General features: G+C 42.3%; 1 long non-coding RNA gene across 1 annotated transcript; it reads right to left on the reverse strand.

Annotated features, from left to right (window-relative positions):
- Nucleotides 1-14: 14 nt before the first annotated feature.
- LOC132350895 (uncharacterized) lies at nucleotides 15-25,963 on the reverse strand. Its single transcript, XR_009498039.1, has 3 exons — nucleotides 25,882-25,963; nucleotides 9,929-10,180; nucleotides 15-182 (listed from the first exon to the last, which is right to left on the reverse strand). It is a non-coding gene; the product is annotated as an uncharacterized LOC132350895 (long non-coding RNA).
- Nucleotides 25,964-26,422: the final 459 nt, after the last annotated feature.

Here is a 26,422-nt window from a genome sequence, read left to right on the forward strand (position 1 = left end):
GTTCTCACCTCATCCTCGGCTTCCAGCTCTGGTGCCCTTCAGTATATCCAGTTTTCTCTGGAGCATCTCAGAGGTCTCCCCTGGGGGAAGGAGAGAGTCTTCAAATGGACTCAGCTTTTCAAATAATGAAGAGGAGGAGGATTTCTCGAGAAAGGTTTTGTACTGGTGGCTATAGGAGTGCTCTAGAAAAAAAATCAACAGGCACAATTTAGGGTGGACACAAAAAGAAACAATATTCCTCACTGCACATAAAAGCTGTCCAAACATCCCCAGCCCAGCCCCCCTCCCCCAGCACCCTCACGTTGTTTAGATTTCAGGCTCTTGAAGAAAATGTATTTCTTTTGACATTTAATAATGTCTGTTGACATGCAACATCCCTGCTAGGGCTTTTCATTTTTTTATTAAATGATGTAAGTTCTGTAACTGATATCAGTTGTCATCAAACATCATAAAGCCAATCATGCCTCAAGTCATCAATATTTATTGTCCCTGGTGAGGGAGAGGCTGTTTTCAGTTTGGGGCAGATGGGTTTAATTTTTAAGTAGAATAGTTAAAGCAGATGCACCTAGTATAAAATATCAGACCGGCAAGGATCTGCCGACATGGTGCAATTGAGATGTTCATGCAGTTGAAAGGAAGAGGATGGGGGAAGAGAAGGATAGAGAGGGAGGAGAGAGAAGGAGAGAGGGGGAGGTAGACACAGACAAGAGAGGGGAAAATAGAGAAAATGGGGAAAGGGAAAAAGAAAGGAAAGAGAAAAACAAAAAAGGGAGTGTGGATACTCAGCAGACGTATGGCATGTACATGAACAAAAACCTCTTTCCTAGTGAAGGCTATCAAAACAGATTTAGGGCATAGGAAGGACACACCATGCTCTCGAAGGGCAGCCCGAGTACTACAGCGAAAAGGGAGTTAGAGAAAGTGAAAGTGAAATAGAAGAGGATGAAAGTAAAAGAGAGAATGTGAAAGACAAGTCAAAAGGGAAATGAATAAGATAAAACGGGAAGGTGAAAGACACATGAGAAAGAGAAAGAAAAATGAGAGAGTGAAAAAAATGAAAAGAGAAAATGAAAAAAGGGATGGAGAGATCTGTAGAGAGAGAAGGTGAAAGAGGAGTGAGTGGAGAGGTAGGGTCAGGAGACGCTAGTGGGTCTGACAGCTGGTACCAGCCCGGGAAGAGAGGGAACCGGGACTAGCATCCTGGGGGCAGGGTGGGAGGGAGTTGGGTAGCCTTTGGGCAAGCCAGTCCCAACCAGAGCCAGCGGGAGGGCATCAGTTTTTCTCTAGCACCCTCACCTGTCCTACCTGTGCCCTCTTCCCCCTTAAAAGTCTCCATCTTATATGGCAGGCTTCTGGAATCTTCTCACACTCTATCTCAGGCTCTGAGTATCTCATTCACACTGAGGCATAAATGACTGATAAAGCTTAATGGGCTACTCCTGGCTGGGTTCAAGTTTTCCTTATTTGATTTTAGTGCTAACGGCAAATTCTTAGACCACAGTCAGCCAGGTAGGGAAAATTTTAGGGGATGTGAAGCTGGTGGCTAGAGTCTCATCCCATAGACAAGTCTATCCTGCCTCCTGAATGTTCTGTTGGGGGCACACTTTGTAGACCCAAAGTTCTTTTTTTTTTTTTTTTTTTTTTGGAGTGATGGATTGGGGAAGTATGATAAGCCTTGGGCTTAGATGGCCTTGGACAAACCTTGGGTCCTGAGGCTTCTGCTTGGGACCCCAGTCCTGGGCTGCTGAATAGAGAGACCAGAAAGTGGGACCTCCAGGGAACAGAGGATGAAGAACCTTGTCCTTCATTTTGGGACTTCAGAGGGACTCTTGCAGAGACCAGGGCCTGGGAGGGAGGAGGGGTCGGGAATGGACTCCTTGCTCTGCAGTGTCCTTAAACGCCCAAATTCTGCCCACGCTGGCTTTTGTGCTGATGTCAAAATCAGAGGGAAGAAAGGAAGAAGGAAGGAAAAGCCTTAACAAAGAGAGTTTCCAAAAAAGCTCCTGGTAGAAAAGAAATAGGTCAAACCTCAAAGCGGCCCAGCATACTCTTCCTAGTGGTTCAGCCCACCACTTGCATTTTGAAATTTCAGGCCTTCGTATTTATGTCACCTGGCCTGTGAGGCAGGCAGGGGCAGGGAGCCCTCCCACAGTGTGGATGAGGATTCTGAGGCAGGGAGAGTCCCCACACAGGGTCCCAGAGGATGTTCAAAGCACCAGAGGAGCCAGACCCAAGGACCTCACTCACATCTGCTATCTTCCTTTCCTCCTTGGAAGAATGAGAGGCAGGGAGCAGGTATTAATGTTCCAACACCCCATAACTGACTTCTATTTCTCCCACACTCCCTTGTACATTTCTGAGTAGAAAGATACTGTATTCTTTAACCCTCTCCTGACTTTTCCCATCCGATCTGGACAAGTGCCAGGACCTGAATGCCACCCTGGTCTCTCCTGTTGGCGTGAATCCAGGCCGCCCTTGGCGGTTACCTGGTAGCTCCTTGACAGCTCACCTTGCATCACTTGAAGTGGCTCCATGCCATTCCTGCCCCAGCACCCAGCTGGCAACCCAGAGCTCACTGGGGACACTGCGGGCCTTGTATTTCTGGAGGATTGAGTGATTGGAAATTTCCTGTTTCCCCATAGCCTCACTAACATTTTGTCTTTTCTTCTGACTTTTCTAATTGTTGCCAATCGGCATCTCATTGCTATTTTAATTTGCGTCTTTCTAATTACTGATGAGGTTGAACAGTTCTCCATTAACTTATTGGCCATTTAGCTTCCCCTTCTAGGAGGTGCCCACATCTCCCCATTAGATTTTCTGTCTTTCTCTTCTTAGTTTGCAGTATCTTATATTCTAGACTCTACTTCTTTGTTAGTTTTAGACAGTGTTTATTATCTCCTCCCAATATGCCACCCATCAGTTAATTATGGCTTTAGTGGCCATGTTTGAGCAGATATTTTAAATTTTGATGTAGTCAAGTTCACCAATTTTTGCCATGTGGTTTATGCTTTTTGTGTCTTATTGAAGAAAGCTTTACCACCCTAAGGTCAAAAAGATATTCTTTTACATATTCTTCTATTGAATACATAGCATTTTTCTTTCACATTTAGGCCTTTTCTGAGTTTATTTTTGAATGTGGTTTGAATTAGAGTCAAACTTTATTTATGTTCATCCAGTGAGCCAGTTACCCTAACAGAATCTATTAAATAATTCACTTTCTTTTCTCCACTGAATCCTTGTGCCTCTTTATCATACATTATTGGTCTCTTTCTGAGTTTTCTTCTTTATTCCATTTGTCTATTTGTCTGTTCTTGCACTAATACCCCATTATCTATATTGCCATGTCTTTGTAGAATATCTTGATATTTAAAAGGGCAAAGTTTTCTTTCTTTGCTCCTTTTTATTTTTCAAAATTATCTTCACTATTTGTGCAGCTTTATTTTGTTTAATTTCAGAAGACTTATAAAGGTCCAAAAAAGGTAAAATTTTATTGGAATTGAATAGAATTTTAAGAACTGATGTGCAGAGGATTGACATTTAAGTTGCTCTATTTATAAATATGTTCTATGTCTCTATTCATTTAGGTTTATTTTACTTAAACTGTTTTCTCTGTAAAGATCTTGTGTATTTTTAGGTTGATCTCTAGATACTCCTGGTAATGGAGGGTGATGGTAGACTATTATGAATTGTGACATGATCTCTATTATATTTTTCTAGTAGGTTATCACTGGTGTAGTGGAACCACAATAATTTTTTTTTAACTTTTTTAAACCTCAACTTTATCGACACAAAAATTTATAAACAGTAAGATGCACCCATTTTGATTATAGGATTTAATGAGTTTTAGCAAGTGTGTACACCTATGTAATCACCACCACAATCAAGATATAGAACATTTACATCACCTGCAAAAGTCCCTTCTTGCCCTTGTTTGTAATCAATCCTTATAACTTCTGTTTGCCCAAGGCAACCACTGATTTGCTTTCCATCACAATAAATTAGAATTGCCTTTTTAAGAATTTTATTTTCTAATTTTTGTTTGATAGTATCTGGAAATAAATTGATTTTTGTATATTGACCTCATGTCATGAAATACTGTGAAATTAGTATGTTAGTTCCAGTTTCATGTTTATAGACTCTTGGGAATTTCTACATAGACAATCAAATAAATTCTCCAAATAAAGAGAATTTCACTTCTTTTCCAATCTGTATGCCTTCAATTTAAAAAATTTCTTTCCTATTTATTGCACTGTCTAGGACCTCTAGTACAATACTGAACAGGCATGGTGAGAGCAGACATCTTTGCTTGTTTCCAACCTTAAGGAAGAAATTTTCATTTTTCACTCTAAAGTATGATGTTAGCTGTAGGTATTTCTTATAGATAACCTGTATCTGTCTGAGGAAGTTCTTTCTTATTCCTAATTTACTGAGTGTTATTATCATGAATGGGTATTGAATTTTGTCAAATGTCTTTTCTATATCTACTGAGATGATCATGTAAGATTTCTCCTCTATTCTGTTAATAAGGTGAATTGTGTTTATTGATTTTTTTTATTGTTTTTGCATCCCTCGGATAAACCCCACTTAGACACAATGTATTATCCATTGTATACATTATTGGCTTAGATTTACTAAATCCTGTTAATGTTTTTTGTAGGTATTTTATGGAAAGTATTGGTCTATAATTTTCTTTTCTTAGAATTTCTGGGGTTCTTTTGCCTTGTTTTCATATTCAGGTAATACCAGCTTCATAACATGAGTTAGGAAGTGTTCCCTCTTACTCTATTTTCCGAAAAAAACTTAAGATTGATATTGCTTCTTCCTTAAGTGTTTGATAGACTTTACCAGTAAAGATATCAGGGGCAGGATTTTTCTCGTGGGCAAGTTTTTAATTACTAATTTATTTTTTAAACTGATTTAAGATATTTGAGAGATTTTTTTCTTGAGTTTTTTGTTGTTGTTGAAAATTTGGGTCTTTTAGGTGATTTTTCCATTTCAGATAGGTTGTTAAATTTATTTGATAACATTGCTCAAATTATTCCCTTATTATTCCATTATTATTTTAATGTCTGTGGGATTCATAATGATGTCTCCTCATTTATAGCTGATATTAGTAACTTCTGTCTTCTCTTTTTTCTCTTGACCACTCTAACTAGAAATTTATCAGTTTTATTGACATTTTCAAGAAACCTGCTTTCTGTTTCATTGATTCTTTCCCCCCTTTTTTTTGTCTTTTTTCCATTTCTTGGATTTCTATTCTTATATTTATTATATTCTTCCTTCTACTAACTTTAAGTTTATTTTGTTCTTATTTTTCTAACTTCTTGTAACAAAAGGTAAGATCACTATAGTGGAGGGTAAGATTACTGATTTTTAACCTTTATTCTTTCCTAATATGGTCATTTAAGGCTATAAATATCTCTCTAAATCCTGCATTAGCTGTATCTCACATTTTTTTTTGTTTTCATTTTCATGAAATTAAAATATTTTCTCATTTCCCTCGAAATAGCATATAATTGGGTCCAGTCTGACAAACTTGTCTTTTAGTTGGAGTGTTTAGATCATTTACATTTAATGTAATTAACAATATGGTTGGATTTAAATATACTGCTTTGTTATTTCCTTTCTTTTTCTCCCATCTGTTATTTATTTTTCTCTCATATCCCATGTTGTTGTGGATCAGTTGGGTATTATTTCACATTAACTTAATTCTCCATTAATAGCTCATTAACTATACCTCTTTGATTCTTTTTTGGTTGCTCTAGAGTTTACCATATATACATGTAACTTCCTACAGTTTGTCTGTTTAGCAATAATATACTATTTCACATATAAGAACATTGTTTGCAAATTCCATCATCTGTCATTTTCATGTTTGTTTCTTTTGATTATTTTTTTTCTTGGCTCTGGGTCATATTTTCCTATTTCTTGACATTTTGAGTAATACCTTTTGGGTGCTAGACATTGTAAATTTTATGTTGTGTAGTGCTAGATTTTCTTGTTTTTTTTCTGGAGTGTTGGGTTTGTCTGGCAGGCAGTTTAGTAATGTGCAGATCAGCTTGTCCTTTTGAGGCTTGTTTTTAACTATTTTTAAGGGTAGATTTAAAGTAACCTTTACTCTGGGCTATTTTAACCTATTACTAAGGTATGACTTTTCTAGTGACTCTACTGAAAATTTCAGATGTTCAAGAAGAACTCTCTCCTTCAGTTGGTCAGAACTCAAGTGTCTCCTTGCCTTCTGTAAACTCTTGAAATTATTTACTTTACAGTTCCCCAACCTTCTTTTCCTGGTTGCACAGAGTTTCATTCTACATGGGCACATTTTAGTAGTCAGCAGAAACTCATGGAGTTCTTTTTTTATTATTATTTATTTTTATTAGAGTATAGTTGACTTACAATGTTGTGTTAGTTTCTGCTGTACAGCAAAGTGAATCAGTTATACGTATACATATATCCACTCTTTTTTAGATTTCCTTCCCATTTAGGTCACCGCAGAGCACTGAGTAGAGTTCCCTGTGCTCTACAGTAGGTTCTCATTAGTTATCTATTTTATATATAGTAGTGTATACATGTCAATCCTAATCTCCCAATTCATCCCACCTCCCCCCTTCCCTCCTTGGTGACCATATGTTTGTTTTCTACATCTGTGACTCTATTTCTGCTTTGCAAATAAGTTCATCTGTACCATTTTTCTAGATTCCACATATAAGCGATATTATATGATATTTGTCTTTCTCTTTCTGACTTACTTCACTCTGTATGACAGTCTCTAGGTCCATCCATGTCACTGCAAATGGCATTATTTTGTCCTTTATATGGCATGGAGTTCTTCCTCTATCTAACCTCTTCCTCTCTGGTTCTCTACCCACAAGTTCCAGTCTCCTCAGCCTCATCAAACTCTGATCTCTTTCTTCCCGGCTCAGTGAGGCAGCCATGAACTGCTTGAGAAGCCCCCTCTTCCTACTGTATTCCAGAATATTCTTCCAGGCAGGTCAGGGATTGTAGGGTTTGCCTCATTTTTTTGCCTTTTTTGAAAGATCGTAGTCCTGTGCTACCTGCTGTTCAATACCTGAAAACAGCTGTTTCATATATTTTATCCTGTTTTCTAGTTGTTTATGGTAGGATGGTAAGTCCTGTCCCAGGACTTCAACATAACCATAAGTAGAAGTCAGAGATAACTTTTTTTCATTGAGGTATATAAATTACTCTTGCATCTAGCAATCTTGCCAGACACTTATGAGTCTTAAGAGTTTTTTCTATTGATTCTGTTGGATTCACTGTGGGAATGATCATTATCATCTACAAATAAGTACAATTTTAAAAAAATTCTTTCAATTTTCCATGTTTTGTCTCATTTTCTTATTGTAGTATTGGACAGAATATCCTATACTATGTTGTTTAAAAGGATAAAGTGTATATTTGTCTCATTAGCAATCTTAATGAAATATATCTGAATTTTTTTCATTAAGTTTAGCTTTTGCTCATGTATATGTATTGGGCATTTAACAATTTAAGGAAAGCTTTTTCAAAGTACCTTTTCTCTGAGTTAAAAAATCATAATTAGATGTTGAACTTTATGAAAATCATACTCTGGATATATTGAGATAACCATGTAATTTTTCTTCTTAAGTACATAATATAGTGAATTTCATTACTAGATTTTCTGAGGTTAAGCTATACTTTGACATTATTTAGTTTAGCTATATTATTGAATTTGGTTAGCTAATATCTTTCTGGCATATTCCTCTCATAAAATATGTTAGGTAACTCTTCCTCTTTCTGATTTCTGAAACAACTTGTGTAAGGTAGGGATTACCGTTAATTTGACAATTTAATAGAACTTACTTCTAAAACTGATACTGGAGCTTAGAGTGGAAACCTATTTGATCACCACATCTACAGCTGATATTTGAGCAACGTCAGGGTTAGGGGTGCCGACCCTCCGTGGAGTCAAAAATTTACAAATAACTTTACAGTTGGCCCTCCATATTCGTGGTTCCATCCATGCATATAACTGTGGACTGATTGTGCAGTACTGTAGTACACATTCAGTGAAAAACTCCACCAATTAGGGGACTCATGCAGTTCGAACCCATGTTGTTCAAGAATCAACTGTATTACTCTATTAGCTATTTCTATTCAATATTTCTATTTGTCTTATCCCAGTTTTGGCTTTTTATTTTTTTCTAACAATTTATCCATTTTGCCTAAGTTTTCCAATCTTTTGCTATACAGCTGTTCATAATATTCTATTATTATTCTCTAAATTTTTACTGCATCTATAGGTATTTATCTGCTTTAATGATGTATCTATTTATTTGTATCTTCTCTCCCTTTTTTCCAAAATCAATTTTTCATGAGCAATCCTTATGACAAAGGAACTATTCAGTATCTTGGATGGGGTGGCAGATACACGTATCTAAACATGTGACAAAATTGCATAGACCTATATATGTATGTATAACTGAATCACTTTGCTGCATACTTGAAACATTGTAAATCAACTGTACTTCAATAAAAAAAACCAAATAAATTGGGTGCAATAAGTTGAAAAAAATTTCATAGAACTAAGTGCATACACATGCACACACACAAATATATACAAATAAAACTGGAAAATTCTAAATAAAATCAGTGTATTGTATTATTGTCAATATCCTGGCTGTGCTCTGTACTATGGTTTTCCAAAATGTTACCTTTGGGGAAAAGAGTACATAAAATCTCTATATACTATTTATTATGATTGCATGTAAATCTACAATTCTCTCAACCAAAATTTCAGTTAAAAAATAAACTTTACCAGGCATTTGTCTCTTTTTATTAATCTTTTCAGAATGCTAGCTTTTGATCTTGTTAGTCTTGTTAATTTTTTTCTTTTCTCAGTTCCATTATTTCTTACTATTTACCCTATTTTTATTATTTCTTTCCATCATGCCTTTTTGAGATTTCTTTTTGCTGCTGAAAAAATGTGAAAGTTTAGATCTCAAAGCCTAGTCGATTTGTTTCGGTTTTGTTTTTTTTTTTCCTGGACAAATGTATTTAAAGCCATATGTTCCTTCTTTCATGTGGTGCACAAGTTATGGTATACAGCGTTTTCATTTGCATTTAGCTTTAAGTATTTTAGAACTTCCCTTATGATTTTCTCTTCAACCCAAGAGTAATTAAATAGCACAATTTTTAGTTACCTAACGGATGTAATTTTTTAAGCTAATAGTTGGTTTAAGCTAATATCAGTTTCTTCTTTTCCCAACATGATCTGAAAACATTGTCTGATATTAACTCTTTAGAATTTATTGAGGTTTCTTTTATGCCTAAGTTTATGGGTAAGTTTTTGTGTATATTCTATGTGCACTCAAAAAATGATGTATATTCTGTGTTAGATACGTTGTTCTATAAACACCTACTAATGTGAGTTTACTAATTGTGTGTATTTCTGGACTTTGGTTCTTATTCATTCTTTTGGTTTTTACTTTTGATCCAGTCAGGAATCTCAATTTTTTTAAATCAGTGAATTTAACCTATTTACAATTGCTATTATGCTAGGACTAATTTCTGCCACTTTAGCCATTTCCATTTACTCTACTGTCTTAAGTCAAGTTCCTAGAAGCAGACCCTGAAGCAGGGATTTTTGTTCAAGTGATGTCTTAGTGGAGAGCTCTCAGGAGGAGAATGAGGGACACAGAACAGGGCAGAGGGAAAGTAGAGTAAGATTGCATTTTCAGCTGGAGCTGAGCTTCCCCTGGGGAGGGTGGTTCACCACCCTGGCTAGGCTGGAGCTCAACTTGATGCTGACCTCCATCCTCCAAGGGCTGCTGGATGGGCACTGCTGTGCCTCGCAGAGGAGATGAAGATCAGTGGTCTGCCCAGGACAGTGTGAGAAAGAGAAAAGAGCAAACCTTCAAAGCTCTCCCACACCCTTGGAACTGACCCTCTCTTACTCTGGGGGTTCCCACTCTTCAACCTGGAGACCCATCATCTTCTTTCTTCTTAGGGGTTGGTTCCACACATCCTCACTCTCCTTTTGTAGTTCCATCCACCTTCCTCTGGCCTCCATGGCATCTGCAGGGCTGGGGTCAGGGAAGCGAGCGGCAGCCTCTGTCAGTTTACCCACTTGTCCTGCCCTTCCACCTTCCATTCACTTCCTTCCGTCACAGGCCCCTTCGGAGAACTCGAGGTCCAGCTTTGATGGGTGAAATGGAGATTAACATGAGTGACAGCCTGCACTTGGATTACCAACCCCCATCTTCTCCAACACTGTCCATCCTTCCTTCCTCTAGGATGGGTCCTTTCTCAGGAGGTTCCCCAACTCTCAGGTAGGTAGAGTCTTGCTAGGGGGACTCCACATCCCTGGGGCTGGTCCCCACGTGCCTGCATCCTTGGGGGAAAGCAGTTCAGACTCCAGCTAAGACTCCCCACCCATTGTATTATACATAACTTAAATTGGACCAAACTCTGTGAAGTGGCTGATAATAAAAGAAGAACATATAAAGTTAGAAACAAAACACTTACAAATAAAGTTAACAAGATCATGAGTCATACTGCATGGAGAGGTAAAAGAATTCTTTCAGGAAAGATATTTGGATTTGAGCCCTAACTTTACGTGGCAGCTAAGGTAAACCAGACAGGCGCTGGGCCACATTCAACTGGGGATTAACCCTGCATGGTTCATTTGGAAAATCAACAACAAACATTTCTAATTTATAAATTCCTCTTTTTCAAAAGCCTACATATCTTTAAACAAGTCGTTCAAATTCCTCCTTGCTTCTTTTATCCGGCCAATTTTTTCTTCAAACTCACTTGACAAGTGAAAGAATAATCATGTTCCAGACCAAGTCCACAGCTTTTTTTGCTTTGCCTTTCTGCTTCCATTTTATTATTGGGTTTAGAAAAAAATTTTAAAGGCGTGTCCTGAGAGGGAGGTGCAGTATTGCGCTAAAATGGAGTGTGTGTGTGTGTGTGTGTGTGTGTGTGTATGTGTGTGTTTGTGTGTGTGTGTGTTTCCTGGCCCCTCCCCGAACAATTCACTTCATACCTTGAAGCCTTGTGCTGGGGGTTTTGTTATAAACTATCTCCTTTTCACAAGTAGCCTCAAGCAACAATTAGTCCTGCAAGTAATTTCTGAGTCAAATGGTGGGTTTGGGTGAGAACCGAGCAAGCAGTTTGGACGCAGATGTAGCCCGAGGTGAAGTCACTCCCTGTGTTTAATGGGAGGCGGGAAGGGGGTGGAGGGAAAAGGGGGGAAGCACAGGCTGGTGTCTGGCCCAGAGCTCTGAATGAGGAGCCAGTGAGTGGAGACCACCATCGATGGGCAGAATAGTGACCCCTAAAGATGTCCACGCCCTAATCCCCTAGAACCTGTGAATATGCTACCTGACCTGGCAAAAGGGACTTTGGGATTAAGGTTGAGGACCCTGAGATGGGAAGCTTAGCCTGGATTATCCGGGTGGGTGCAACTCATCTTTAAAAGCGAAGAATGTTTCCTGGCAGTGGACAGAGAGGTGTGCCCGACGGAAGGGTCAGCGAGATGCAATGCTGCTGGCTTTGAAGGTGGAGGCAGACGCCATGAGCCAAGGCAGGCAGTGGCCTCCAGAAGCTGGAAGAGGCAAAGAAACGGATTCTTTCCTAGAGCTTCCAGAAGGAACGCAGTCCTGCTGACACCTTTATTGTAGCCCAGTGAGACCCGTGTCCAACTCTCGTAAAATACTAAATTTGCGTTGTTTCAAGCCACTAAGTTAGTGGTACTTAGTTACAGCAGCACAGAAGATGAATATAGCCTGCCTCTAATGCTGCCTCTTACTGGTCCTAACATTTGGCCACGCCACTGAACACTCCATGAGCCTTGGTGCTTTCATCAGTAAAATGGGGACAGAGTAACTTTTTATAACCCCAAACAGTCCAGACCTGGCCAACCCACGGTTAAAGGTGAAGTCAGCTAAACAATAACATACAAATGTGTGTCTCTGCCCCATCCCTGCAGAGTCAGCAGGCACCCAGCAAGCCTCGTCCCTGCCCACCTTCCTGCAGGACAAAGGCTATATCTCCTTGAACTCAGGAAGTAGCCTGTAGCTTTTTTGCCAGGCCCTACGTGACAGTTTCCGCTTAGCCCAGCGGAAAGGACTGCTGTCAGCCAATTTCACAGCCCCTTGCTGCTCTTTGATTCTAACCGCCCAACTCAGCACTGAGCACCCTGCATTACCATCCCCCCCTTTTGGGGAGCATCCTAGACCTCGTACCCAGATCCCTTTCCCGTCAAAACTCACCTGCCCTGTGTCCCACCCGCTTCCTTCAGGGGCTTGCCCTCTACCGATCTGATAACTTCCAGGAGAGCTGGGAGGTGCCAAAGATCATTATTTTCCCCTTGACAGTTTTGCCCAAGGCTGGCCCTGAAGCAGATAATCCACCCAGAACAGGTTGGGGGCACAAGCTGCTCCGTGCTTTGTGTGATGCAAACATGCACAGTCTGTGCGACCCTCATCTGGAGCAACATCTTCTAGGAAACAGCCTCAGAGCACCCAGTCAAGGCTTTGCTTCTTCCTTTCAGGATGCCAGAGGACTGTAGGAAGGATGATCTGCCGTCTCAACGGCATCCCCTTGGAACTGGCAGGAGGTCAGTTTTCTACCTGGGGTCCTCAGGGATTTGCTGGGGTCGCTGATCAACAAGACCTTTCAGATTCAGGCTGCATCTTTCAATGGGAATGCCATCCAGCTTTCAGAAGCTGAGCGTAAGTACCCACGTCCACCACGGGGTTCCCGGACAGAGCCACGAGGAGAAGCAGCTCTGGTGGACCAAGATGTTGCAGACACGGCCGCCCTCCATGGCCTGTGCTCTGAGCTGAGCCCAGGGGGACACTGGACGCAGGGGGGAGTCTCCTCACCAACTCTCAGTGAAGTGTTGTCTTTTGAGAAAGAATTTGAAAAAACTCCTAAGAATTCTAAAGTGCATTCTGATTGAGCTCTTTTCAGAAAGAAAAATTCCAAATCCCCGAATGATAGGCAAGCATGGATTGGTCACCACTCTGGATCAGGAGGAGGGAGGTCAAGATGGGACAAAATGAGAACAAAGGAAGACGTGAACTCAGAGGAGCCTTCCAGGAGCTGGTTGTTGAAGCTGGCCAGAGAGTATCTTGCTCCGGCCTGAAGGCCACAAGATGGCAGCATTTCTGAATGTTCCAGATCCACCCAGGGGCCGCCTCTCAGGGTGCTGGGGTGCCTTGGCGCCCGGTCAGGAGCACATCCTCTCTCGTGTTCAGGAAGATTAAGAGTCCCAGCTTGGGATACTCTGTCCTCAGCCAGAGATGGGAGAGAAGAGAGCCAGCGCAGAAGGGCTGGAGCTCCACGGTGAGCATTCATTCAGCTGTTGCAACAAAATCAGCATTGAACCCAAGTGCCTGTTGGCCAGTGGCCACTTTGGATGTTGGCTGGATTGTCTGTTTGTCTGAAGAACGGCATGTTTATTTGGCCAGAGGTAGTGTGGCGGTCAAGGAGCTTGGCGGCACTTGAGGAAGTACATCCCCCCCAAACGTCAGTTCGTGTGCTCTGGGGGATTTTATTCTGCACGGCCTGGCATCAGGGCCAGCATTCAGGTCCCCACTCCAGCCCCACCAGCCTGGATGCCTGCACCAATCATTTGGGGTGAAAGACTGGACAGTTTTTGCTATTAAAATCCTTCCTGGTATCTGTCTTATATCCTCCATTCATTCACTCATTCATTCATTCAGTAATTCACTTTTCAATAAGTGCATATTCAGTGCCTCCTACGAGCCAAGTGTTCTGTTGTGTCCTGGCGATACGAGAATGACCGTTCTGCCATCAAAGAACTTGCATCTAGCTGCAGGGGTGGGAGGCTGGGGAGAGTTAATTAATCACAATTATAAAAACTGCTTTGCAGGCAAAGTGCAAAGTGTTCTGGCGGGGACTCTGGAAGGCTTTGCTCTTTATTAGCAGTTGACCTTGGACAAGTTAGCAAGGGCCTCTGTATGGTCCCTGAGATTTTGCATAAGACGATGGTGAGGGTTAAAGAATTAGCACATGTGGCTATGTGTGGCATATTGTAAATGTCAAATGAGAGCTGCCTGCTGCTTTTATTTCTGTTGTGCAGCCCTCACCTGCAGGGGGACCTATTCACATGTGCTCTTCACATACGCAGCTGACGGTGGCAGCTTTGACATAACCTCTCAGAGTTTCAGTTTCCTCATCTGTCAAAAGAAGTAATAATGCTGACATCATCATGTGACTGTTGTGAGGATTAAATGAGGTGTGGAAAGAGAGTAAGTAGTTAGCTTGGTACCTGGGGTCTGTTATTATTAGATCTAGAAGTCATGATATCAAAGCCTTAAATCTGCATTTTTGGAGTCATATGTAAAGCCCCAGGGTGCCCATTAAGGTATGTGTTTGGCTAATTAATGGCCCATTTTCATCCAGTAACTGCCTCCTCTTAGTACCACCTGAAGGGGTTGTGGAGAAAGCTGATACAGATGGCCAGGCAGCATGTCCGTGCCCAGCTTTCAAGATATGGTTCGTGCCCATCTCTACGCAGCAGAAAAAGATCTGTCCAACCTTCTGCCAGTCAGGTCAACAAAGCTGGCCGAGGTGGGGAGGAGGGAAGGCCACTCCTTTTGTGGAGTGACCCACAGTGGCAGCTTCTGGCCCTGATATATGTCACCTCATGTCATCCTCATGGCAGCCCCAGGACATAGGCCCCTGTTTCAGCATCCCTATTTTACAGATTAGGAAATGGAGGCCAAAGTCACGCAGCAAGTATGTGCCGGAGCTGGGCTTACACCCAGATCCTGAAGGCTGACTGAGAGGTTTGATGGAATTACTAGAATGTTACTGCTTAGCCTGTCCCCACTCTGACAAAAGGCACTTAAGTGCTTGTTGAATTGGACCAAGGGGCAGATTCAGTCCAAATGGGCCATCCATTGGCTCCGCATGTGGACAAATATGGGCTGCTAGAAGATGATTATATGGCCACTCCACCAACTTGCGTGATGCTGGTAGCTTCCTTCCAGGCCACCCTCAGCTGCCCCTGGGTGAACCGCCTGGGGTGGGCGGATTGCTATCTGTGGACGGGGTGTCCCTGAGAGCACAGACCATTCTGGCAGTGTGGCCTCCTCATCTGACCTTCAGAAAGAACATCTCATTGTCCCAAGACAACCAGGGGTGAAGTCAACCCTGTTCAGATCCCCGAGGGAAAGGCTATTTTTAGGTTCCCAACGGAGAAAGGAAACAGCCATGTCTCCAAAGATCGCCCTCCACCTCACTGGGACAGCGGTGACATCGAGTGACCCACGGGGCTCGGGACGGTGAACGCAGGCCAGAGGACAGATGGCAGCTCGGCCCACACACAGATGCTTCTGCTGGCTCTCCTTGCCACCTTGGTTTTCAGGACATCCTGGCAGAGCATCATTAAAGCCTTTCTCAGATAAAGGAAATGTCAAGCGTTGTTCCCAGATTGTTTGAGGATCGAGGGTTTGGGTCCACTGAGGTGTCAGGTGTGACACAACAGCTTTTTTTTTTTTTTTTTTTCTCAACACTCATTTGTCAAGGTGTAGAGAACAGCTGATGTTTCTGCCGGCCCAGCATCCATTCCCTTTCTCATAATAGCATCCTGGATTTTCCCGTGGGGGCCACCCCTTCCCCACACCCAGTCTTCTGGTTTGAATGGCACTGACTCCATTCAGGGGCTCTGGGGATGTGCATGTGACCAAAGCTGACCAATCCCTGTGCTTTATGCCCTGGAGGAGTGAGTGTTTCCGAGGTGGGCGTGTATCCTCAGCCAGACCAAAAGAGAGTCAATCCTCAGGTTTTGCTGGAATTTGGGGAGAGCACACTCTCTTTCTCAGGAGTTTGTTAAGCTGGTAGCCCATCAGCCTGGTACTGTTGGTGGCTATGTCACTACCACCTGGGGAGAGCTACCTGAGAAGAAGCCAGACTGCAGGAAAACAGAGAGAAGAGATGGTGAGACAAAGCTTCCTGGTGACATCTGAGTGGCTGGGTTCAACCGTGGTCTTTTCCAGTTACGTAAGTTAATATATTTCTTTTGGTGCTTTTGCAAGTTTGAGTTGAGTTACTGTCTCTTAGACCTGAAAGCATCCTGTCTGATGTAGAAACATTCCCAAAATATGCCAGTGAGTTGGGTACTGAGAAAACAAGGGAAATTTCATTTGAAATGTTTTTGATACTTAATATCAATCATGATTGTTTTGTGTTGTAGATATTAAAGACGTAAAAGATGTTGTGCTATGCCTACATTATATCAAGGAGAAAACAAACAAAACTGAACAAATACACAGTACAGCATTATCTAATAAATCCCCGAGACCTGCTTCTCTGGAGTCAGAAAAACCTGAGTTTGAATTCTAGCTCTGCCAGTTATCTTGGGTGACTGTCATAACTGTCTTGGGCCTCACTCCCCTCACCTGCAATATGGTGATAGTAAGAGTAGCTACATCATTGGGTCATTATGGAGGATTATCTGAAATAATAAGAATATCTGGCCTTATAACAGTCCTATGAGATAGGAACTCAGGGGCAGAACTTGTTCGAGAACAATAACTTGTTCAAGATCAGTGAACTAGTAAGTGGCAGACCTGGGATTTGAACATGGGCAGCGTGACTCAGAGTTTCCACTCCTGACCACCATGTTTATTATCTTTTGAGCTAAGAGAGGTTGAGTCACTTGCCCAAGGTCACACATCAAAATATTGTACACAAAGTGCTTGTCAAGTGAGCTGATACATAGTAAATCTCAACAAATGTTAAGGAGAACACAGAAAGGGGGGTGTTAACCAGAGGGTTACATTTCAGGGCAGGACCATGTCTGCAGTAATGGGGGGATGCAGAGTGGGATTTAGGAGACTGATTTTAGACTCTACCCTGTTGCAAGCCTGACGTGTGACCTTAGCAAGTCACTTGCTTCTCTGGTCTTTGGTTTCTCAGATGTAGATCGAGAGGATCAGTATTATTGTTCTCCAAAGGCCCATCCACTGTAACCATCTACTGGTCCAGGGTTTGGAGCCATTTGTCACAACCAAGGTGACTGAGGCTATAAGAACGGGACATGGAGAGGTAGCTGGATTAGAAGGTCCCATCTCCCTGCCTGTCAGTCTGAAGGTTGGGGTCCAGGGTTTCACCCTCCATGCTCTATACTGCTTCCAGCTTGGGTCTTTTCTCCCAAGTTTTCCATCTTCCTCTAATCTAGTGTATTTCCAAGATCAAGGAAGAAAAATGTGACCAACATTGTCCATCTCTGAACCAGAGCAAAGAAAGCCCATACTAAGCCCTCAGCCTCCTCACATGTCAGATTCATGACCAACTCCCAGCCTTTTCACTGGGATCATTTTAAAGGCTTTTATCACATCTGAAAATGCTTCCCAAATGGCAACAAACTCTCCCAGGGGGAAAAAAAAACTGTTCCGATGAGTTAAGTGTAAATGAATCAAAACCACATGGATTAAATTTCCCCTGAAATACACTCAGGATTGACCATTAAGGACAAATGCTTTGGGACGATACAGGCTTTGGGTGGGAGGGGTGGAGAGCCTAGGGTCCAACTTGGAGCTTCCACTCTGCTCCTAGCAACACGCCCCCAAAGTTCCAGACTCCCTAACTCATGCTCAGTGTTTAACAAATGAACAGATCATCTTAGGCTGGGACTTAATGAGACCTTGGTTACCTGAGTAACCAAGGGCATCTCATTTTGGCTGCTCTTGCTGTGAGTCTCTCTTTGAAAAGTGGTAAACTTGTTCAAGGTGGTAAATAGCCTTGAACAAACAAGTCAGCTTGTTCGCTCACTCAAAGAACATTTATTGAGTCCCCAATTCAAAACTGCAAAGTAATGAGAGGCAAAGAGGAATGAAACTGTCCCAGCTGCTCTGTCCCCTCTACCTGTGTCATGATGCCATTTGCCCAGCTGCTGCTTCTCATTGGGTCTCCCTTGCTCTCAATGCCACCATGCTCTCTGCGGAAAGGCTTTCAGACCAGTTTGGGAGTATTTTCTCAAGGCTTTGGTTGAGGCTGGGAATGTACCGGCTGGCCTCCCCCCCCCACCCACCCACTAATGCACGGCTTGATCATCAGACGCCGTCTTCTCCTACGGGAACACCAAGGCATACCCCTAATGGGTCATCCTGTTTGTCACCTTCCAACCCAACCACCAGAACAATCTGCCTAGACCTCAAATCTGACCACATCATCCTACCATTCAGAGAGTCAGAGCTCCCGTGTGTGTCCACTCAGTTAAATACAAGCTCCCCAGCCTGGCAGACAAGGCCCTCTACAGGACTGGGCCCTTATTTGCTCTCATGCCTCTTTGGTCTACTCTCTCCACTTTGTACTTTATACTCTGACAACACCAAAGTGCCTGTAGCTGCCACTAACATGCATCCCGTGATTTCCTGCCTCTGTCCCTTTGTTCATCCAGAATCCTCTCCCTTTTTTCTTTGCCGCACTAATTCAAGCTCCTGAGCCACCTTCCTGAACTCTGCTCTGAGGAACACTGGCTCAGAGAGATGTTGAATCTTTTGCTCTGTGAAATAAAAGGTATAGTGGTCAAAAAAGTTTGGAAAGCGCTGAGTTAGAAAAAGTTAAATGGGCTTTTTCTTGCAGAACTTCTCAGAGCCTTTAATATGCTTTGCTCAGAGCCTTACTCTGTTAATGTGCACTGTGGATCTTCAAGATCAAACCTCATTTGATCACAGATTCCTGTTCATCTCAAATACTTATTACCATCTGTTGTTTCTAGGAACATAGTTGAGGAAAACTGTCCTAGGCAATAAGTCATTCTATAACCTTGAACAAACAATTTAATTTGTTCATTCAAAGAACATTTATTATGTGTGTCAAACTGATACAAATGGAGGTTACGAGCAAGCTTAAAGCCTTTTAAAACCGTTTAGGAAAAATATGTCCAAAACATGTATCTGACAAAAGACTGGTTTCTAGAATATGTTTTAAAAACTCTCAAATCCCAACAGCAAAAAACCATATAATCCAATTAGAAAATGGGCAAAAAACATGAACAGACCTTTCATCAAAGAGGTTATCCAGACAGCAAATAAACATATGAGCAAATGTTTAACACCATCAACCATTAGGGAAGTACAAATTAAAACCACAATGAGACATCACTATAAACCTACCAGAATGGCTAAAATAAAAAAAAACAAGGACAATACCCAAGCTGGAGAGGACGTAGAGAAACTAGATCATTCATTCATTGCTGCTGGGAATGTAAAAGGGCACCTCCACTCTGGAAAAAACTGGCAGTTTCTTATACAACTAAACATGCAATCACCATACGACCCAGCAGTTGCACTCTTGGGCATTTATCCCAGAAGAATGAAAACTTATGTTCACACAAAAACCTGTGCATGAATGTTCCTAGCAGCTTTATTTATAATACCCCAAACCTGGAAACAGCCCAGATGCCCTTGAGTGGGTGAACGGTTTGTTTAAAGTGTGGTACATCCATACCATGGAATACTACTCAGCAAGAAAGAGGGACTAACTATTGATACATGCAACAGCGTGGATTGAATCTCCAGAGAATTACGCTGAGTTAAGAAAGTCAACTGTAAGTGGAACTATACAGTTCCATTTACATAACATTCTTGAAATGACAAAATTATAGAAATAGAGAATATATGGTTGCTAGGGATTTAAGATGAGGGGTTGAGGGCAAGAGAGAGGTGAATGGGTGTGGTTATAAAAGGGCAACAGGAGAGATCCTTGTGGTGATGGAAACGTTCTGTATCTTGACCATGGTGGTGGCTATAGGAGCCCCCATGTGATAAACTTGTATAGAACATTGGGCAGAGTTCCAGTTTTGCAAGATGAAGAGTTCTGGAGATTGGTTGCACGACAATATCAGCATATTTAACACTACTGAACTTTGCCCTTAAAAATAGTTAAGTTGGTAAAGTTTATATTGTGTGTATTTTACTACACAAAAATTTAATTAAAAATGCATGGGACTAAACACACACATACACACACTCAAGCACAAGTAAAACTGGAGAAATCTGAATAAGAGCTGTAGATGTAGCCATCTTAATATCTTAGATGTGATTTTGTACTATAATTTTGCAAGATGTTACAGTGGGGGAAAACTAGGTAAAGGTTACGTGACATCTCTCTGTATTATTTTTTTTACAACTGCATGTATGTCTACAATTATATTAAAATAAAAAGTTTATTTGAAAAAATCTGCTGTCACAAACTAAACAACCTCTACCAATTTTTATATCATCTTCTAAGGACATTGCTATTTTTGCCCCTGTATAAGTCTCTGTGCACTTTTTAAAAATTAAAATTAATTTCTTTTTTAATTGAAGGATAGTTGATTTACAATGTTGTGTTAGTTTCTGGTGTACAGCAAAGTGACTCAGTTATCCATATATATATGTGTATATATATATATATATATATATATTCTTTTTCAGATTCTTTTCCATTATAGGTTATTACAAGATATTGAATATAGTTCCTTGTGCTATACAGTAGGTGCTTGTCATTTATCTATTTTATGTATAGTCATGTGTATCTATTAACCCCCAATTCCTAATTTATCCCTCCCCCCCCGACCTTTCCCCTTTGGTAACCATAAATTGTTTCTGAAGTCTGTGACTCTGTTTCTGTTTTGTAAATAAGTTCATTTGTAGCATTTTTTTTTTTAGATTCCACATATAAGTGATATCATATGATATTTGTCTTTCTCTGTCTGACTTACTTCATTTAGTGTGATAATCTCTAGGCCCATCCATGTTGCTGAAAATGGCATTATTTCATTCTTTTTTATGTCTGAGTAATACTCCATTTTATTTACATATATATATATATATATATATATATATATATATATACACACCACATCTTCTTTATCCATTCATCTGTCAACGGACATTTAGGTTGCTTCCACGTCTTGGCTATTGTAAATAGTGCTGTTATGAACACTGGGGTACATGTATCTTTTCGAAGTAGAGTTTCCTCCAGACATATGCTCAGGAGTGGGCATTCTGGATCATATGGTAACTCTATTTTTAATTTTTTAAGATGGTAACTCTACTTTTAATTTTTTAAGGAACTCCGTACTGTTTTCCATAGTGGATGCACAAGTTTACATTCCTACCAGCAGTGTAGGAGGGTTTCCTTTTCTCCACCTCCTCTTCTGGTGCACTTTTTATCACATACTCTTTGTTCTTACTCTCAGAGTCCACAGGGTACATTTCATACAAGTTAATATATGTTATATGAATCCACAGTGATTTTTTAAAAATACACACACACATTACCACATAGTGGGCAATATTAGCACATAGCATTAGATCCAAGACCATAAGTAGGGCAGCACATAGCCAAAAGCAAAATGGCATGTTCCGTGGACCTGACTGTGACTCTGCTGGATGGGGTGGGAAGCCGGGGGATGGGGGTGCAGGGGGGGGGAGAAGGAGGCGATGTGAGGCTCCCAGACTATCTTGTCTTGTAAGGTGGCTGAGGAAGCAAAATGGCTTTTCCTACAGGAAGCAGCCAGTTCCAACTTGAAGTTTCAGAGGCACTCAAACTGAAATCCACAAGGAGTGGTTTGTGGTTAGAAAGAAGGCACATCGAAGTGAATCGGTATAGTTCCTTTTATTTTTCCCAAGGAGAAGAAAGGTGGGGGAGAAAGGATTGAACCAAGCTAGAGGCAACCTGAAAGTTTAGGAAATCCAGCCTCAGCTTGGGGCCTTAGACACCTGGGAGACTGAATACACAGACAGAAAATGGCTGAACCAGACATAAAAATGGAACTTTGACCCACAACCTGCAGCACCCCTCATCTATGCTAAACAGCCTGGGAAGCCAGCCTGCAATGAGTCAGACTTATGGGAAGCCAGATTGCTATCTCTAGTGATAATCCAGGAAGCTAAACAATAACTTCTGTAACAATGGGCCCGACTCAATTAGTAACTGACAGCTTCCCTAATTTTTGCCCCTGTTTCCAACTTAGGACCAACCAGAGAAAGCCAAATGTGCACCCCTCACCCATCACACAGGATAGGATGCCCCCCTTCTATTTAGCTGCCTCCAGCCTCCCCAGGCCAACAGCCTCCGACCAGGCACACGTGAAGCTTCCTCTTTTCCACTCTAAAGCTTGCCCACCCCTCTGCCTGCCTTTGAGTCTCTGCCAAAGGCAAGTGACGGTGGCTGACTCCCTTGCTATAGCTCTGAAAAAGTAGCCTTTGCTTTTCTCATTTGGTTACTCTTTTCTTATCTCCATACACCTTTCTAGATATTTGCGGAATAAATGATTCCAAGCAACCAATGGTATCACCCACTTTCCCGCTTCTGTTTCCGGGGTCACCAGCTGGTGAATGGGTGACTGTCGGCGGCTCCAACCTCTTCGTTTTACAGCTGGAGGTTCCTTCACAGACTCCATCCCTGCTGTGTGCCGTGATGGCTTCCTGAGGTCTAGAGCTGGCCTGACAGGCAGCTCTGTGATGCACTGGTAAGGCATGAGTGTTTGTTGATGGCTGGTGTCTATTGTGACTGCTCGAGGCCCTTGCCTCAATTCAGCACTGTGTTTCTTACTCAAAACTACCACGGATGAGGAGGAGTGGTGGATTGGTTTCCAATCCCAGCACTAACCAACCTGGAAAGCCACACCCCCTCCCTGGTCCTGCCTTTGCTGCTGTAATATGAGGACTGGAGTAAACATCTTAGGTCCCTTCTGTATCTAACCCTGCTGAACCTCCTCTCCACTGTCAGCCCGCCCTCACATGGTGGACATCATAGCAATCTCAAAAGGACCACTGATGGGCTTACGCTTGCAGGAGGAGGGTGAATCGACCTAGTGGCATTTCCACTGCTTGGCCAAAGAGAGGCAAATCCAGGACGGAATCAAGCCCCTGTTTTCCTACACTAGACCCGCTGTTACAAATGGTACCACTTAAGCCCCACCAACTCTTGAGCCGCCACACCCGTCCTTATAATTCACGCCCTCAGACTTGATTCCCCTGGGAACGTGTTTTTTACGTTGAATGAATCCAGAGTTCACATCTGTTGCCTGAACGCAACATGGCGAAAACCTTTTTTTATTTTTCCTGACTATCGGTACCATCACCCACCTTTAGAAACTCACTCTCGTTGAGTGGCATAGAAACAAAACAAAACAATATCCTCACTCCCACTTAGAGACCTAAGTCCTGGGGAGCTGGAGCAGAGCAGAGATTGTCACCTCCCAAGTTCAGCAATAAAGATGACTTTCTCCTTTCAGTTGCTGTTCCCTGAGGTGACTCTGTGATCGTATCAAATGCTCGGTAGCAAGGATTTCTGTGTAGCCTTCTCAGCTAAAATAGATTTAACCTGCCCGCTGCTCTTTGTGTGGGAACAATGCATGTAACAATAAGGAGCTGCTGTATTGTTCATGCATGAATAGTCCCGATTCTAGATATTTGCTGTTGGACCCTGTAGATTACCTGCAAAGAATGTCCGGCTCCCTCTGTTGAGAAAGGTTATGCTACAGGCGAGCAGTCCAGGCTGTTCCATGGTAATGAATCAATAGGGGCCTGCAATTAATGAAGTCTCATTTCAAGATGGTAGGGAGTCACCTTTTGAAATAGGGTCTGTTTTCTCCTCCAGCCTAATTGCAGAGCCTGGGGTGTCTCCAGTTTGCATGGGTCAACTTTGTGTGTGAGCCGGGGTTGGGGACTGGCCAGAAAGGGCAGAGGGTGAAAAGCAAAGTGGCTTTGGGGGCTTACTTGGGCGAGCTCTGGGAGAAATAAAACACATATGTGTGGTTATTAGCATGTGGCTTGGAACCAGGCAAACGACAGAGGCTGGCTGGAAGGGCAAGAGCATCTTCTGAGTTTCCCATCCCCAATTTTTTAGCTGGATGAAATCTTAATCATCAGGGATTCCTGCTATGTGGCTGCAGATTGAGTCTTTGAGGACCCACGGCTAGTGCATGGTGGTGCTGGTAGAAAAAGAAACCCCACAGGCTTTGGATCCAGCACATCTGAATCTCAGTCATTGCACTGCCATTTACCAGCAGTGTGACCTTAAGCAACTTAACCTCTCTGAGCATCCTTTGTCTCCTCTGTCAAACAGGAGTATATCATCACCTCCCTGTAGGGCTCTTGCAAAGAAAATACGTTCCCCTAGTGGGCATTCAATAAATGGGTGAGGCAGACATTACTAGTTTCCCAATGTCTATCCTCCCTTTCTTCCTTGCTAACAGAATCACAATTTTGTTCAGGGCAGCAGCATATTCAGCCAAGAAAATCCCAATTTCTCAGTGTCCCTTGAGGTTGGAGTGGCCATAGGACATAGTTCTGGTCAATCAAAAGTGGATGTCTCCTGGATAGGGCTTTCTGGAAAGCTTTTTGGTTTTTTTTCTTGATTAAAAAAACAGACTTCAAAAGCTTTTGCCTTTTTCCCTATCCTCTCCTTCCTTCCTGGAATGTAGTCGCAATGCCTGGAAGTGTGGGAGCCATCTTGTACCCATGAGGACAAGTTGGGAGTGGGACAGAAAGAGGTGAAGGGGAGGGATTGAGGAAGTTGTGGGGCAGCTGTACTGTCCGTAAGTGCCTCCCTCAGGACCTCTGGTCAGGTGAGAGCAATAAATACCTGTGTGTTTAAGTCCCATTTCTTGAGCTGTCTCTTACATGCAGCCAAGCACAATCTCTAAACAATACCTGGTGATTGTTATTTCTTCAGGCTGGCAAAACAAGCCCTTGGAAACTTCCTTGGAGACTGACTAAGGGAATAAGGAGGAACACACTGGGAGGCAAACCACCCAGTCTCTGACATATCAGGACCTCACTACCTTCCCCTGTATCTGTCATCTGTGTACTTGAGCTTTGTATTTACATAGGCTTCCTTGCTTACTATTAAATCAGGGCTTCCGGGAAAATGGAGTTAAATTAAAGGATATCAGAGGCAAAGATAGTCACGGTACTATATAAATACCTGTCTGCATCATGTAAGATACTGGAGTTAACTCCAAGAACAAAGGCAGAGTCTGAATGAAAAAAACTGCCTGCCAAGCTGGCTACAGCCACCCTGATGAGTGTAGGAAGTAAATATGGGAAACAATAGGCCCCAAATAATAACAGTAATAAGATTTTAAAAGCTTCATCCCTAATAAAGAAGCCTTTGCTGAATTCTCATCCCCTGAAGAAATAGCCGAGAGTATTGGGCTCATCCAAAGAGACAGCGAAAAGTTGGGGGAAGTGTAGACATGTCTTAGTAAGGTTGGGATGGGGCCCCTTGACCCAGTGGGAGACCTAAGAGGGAGCCTTCTAGTGACCTCTGAAGGTCAAGCCACTGGTCCACAGCTCTGGGCAGCATGGCTTAGAGGCCGCCTCTCCAGGAGGAGAGTGGAGTAAAATGAGTCGCAAATGAGCTAATCACCATTAATGTTCCGGCTGAAACTGCCAGTTTGACATCCCTCCTAATGGCTGACAAATGTCAGGGTGACTTGTGTGCTTTTTTTGTTAATTGAATTGGTTAATTAGGTCCCAGAGGCCTAGCTGCTAATTATGAGCTACAGCCGAATATGAACTTAAAAAAAAAAAAAGATGCAAGGAAGTTAAAACAAAAGAAAACACACACACACACACACACACACACGCACACACACACACCCGATTCCTTTGTATTCCTTATAATCCGTACTGTTACCTTCTCTTAATTTTTGACCTGCCACATGTTACTACTTTCTTGATGTGTTCAAAAAAATTTTTTAAAAGAGAGCAAGAAAAACTCCGATTCTGCCTCTTTCCATGAGGAGCATCTGCTCAATCAGTGCCTCGTTCATTAATTTTCTGCCAATTAGCAAGAAAAAAAAGGTAGACAGGAGAGGGGGAGAAAAGAGGCCAGATTTCCAGCCTAATGTATTACCTTGTGAAGATGGTGTTTTCAGAAGTTGCCTCTTGTTTGGGTAAAGAGGCAGCAACAATCTACCAGACCCAGCAGGGACTTGTTGATGTTGAAGAAAACGTTTCCAGAATTTCATAGAACAAGCGCCAAACGCAGAGCTATCTACACTGTCCCGTTGAGGAATATCCTTAGAGGTAAATAAAGGGCCTTCTAGCTCACGGAGGACTCGAGAAATTCAGCCCTGTCGGTGAGTGTCTCTGAGAAGCAGCTCTCGATTCGCACCCACAAGTTTCTGGAGTTGTCTTCGGTTTTCTCGTCCAGTTAGGGGAGAACATTGAAGGAAGTTGAAAGTTCCGGCTTCCTAACTCCAGTTCACACTGCTCCTGGCAAACCCCAAATATCTGATAAGCTGGTCAGCATCCTTTGGCTGGTGGGGGAGGAGCGGGGGGGAGGAGGGGCAGAAGGCACACGGAGCTGGAGGGGAGGGAAAGGTGAGGAACTCAAAGAACCTTTGTGGCAGAATCAGATTTTTCCAGCCGCTGAGGTTCTGGCAGAGATACTT

Source organism: Balaenoptera ricei, chromosome 16 (assembly GCF_028023285.1).
Source record: "Balaenoptera ricei isolate mBalRic1 chromosome 16, mBalRic1.hap2, whole genome shotgun sequence".
In the NCBI taxonomy this organism is placed as follows: Eukaryota; Metazoa; Chordata; class Mammalia; order Artiodactyla; family Balaenopteridae; genus Balaenoptera; species Balaenoptera ricei.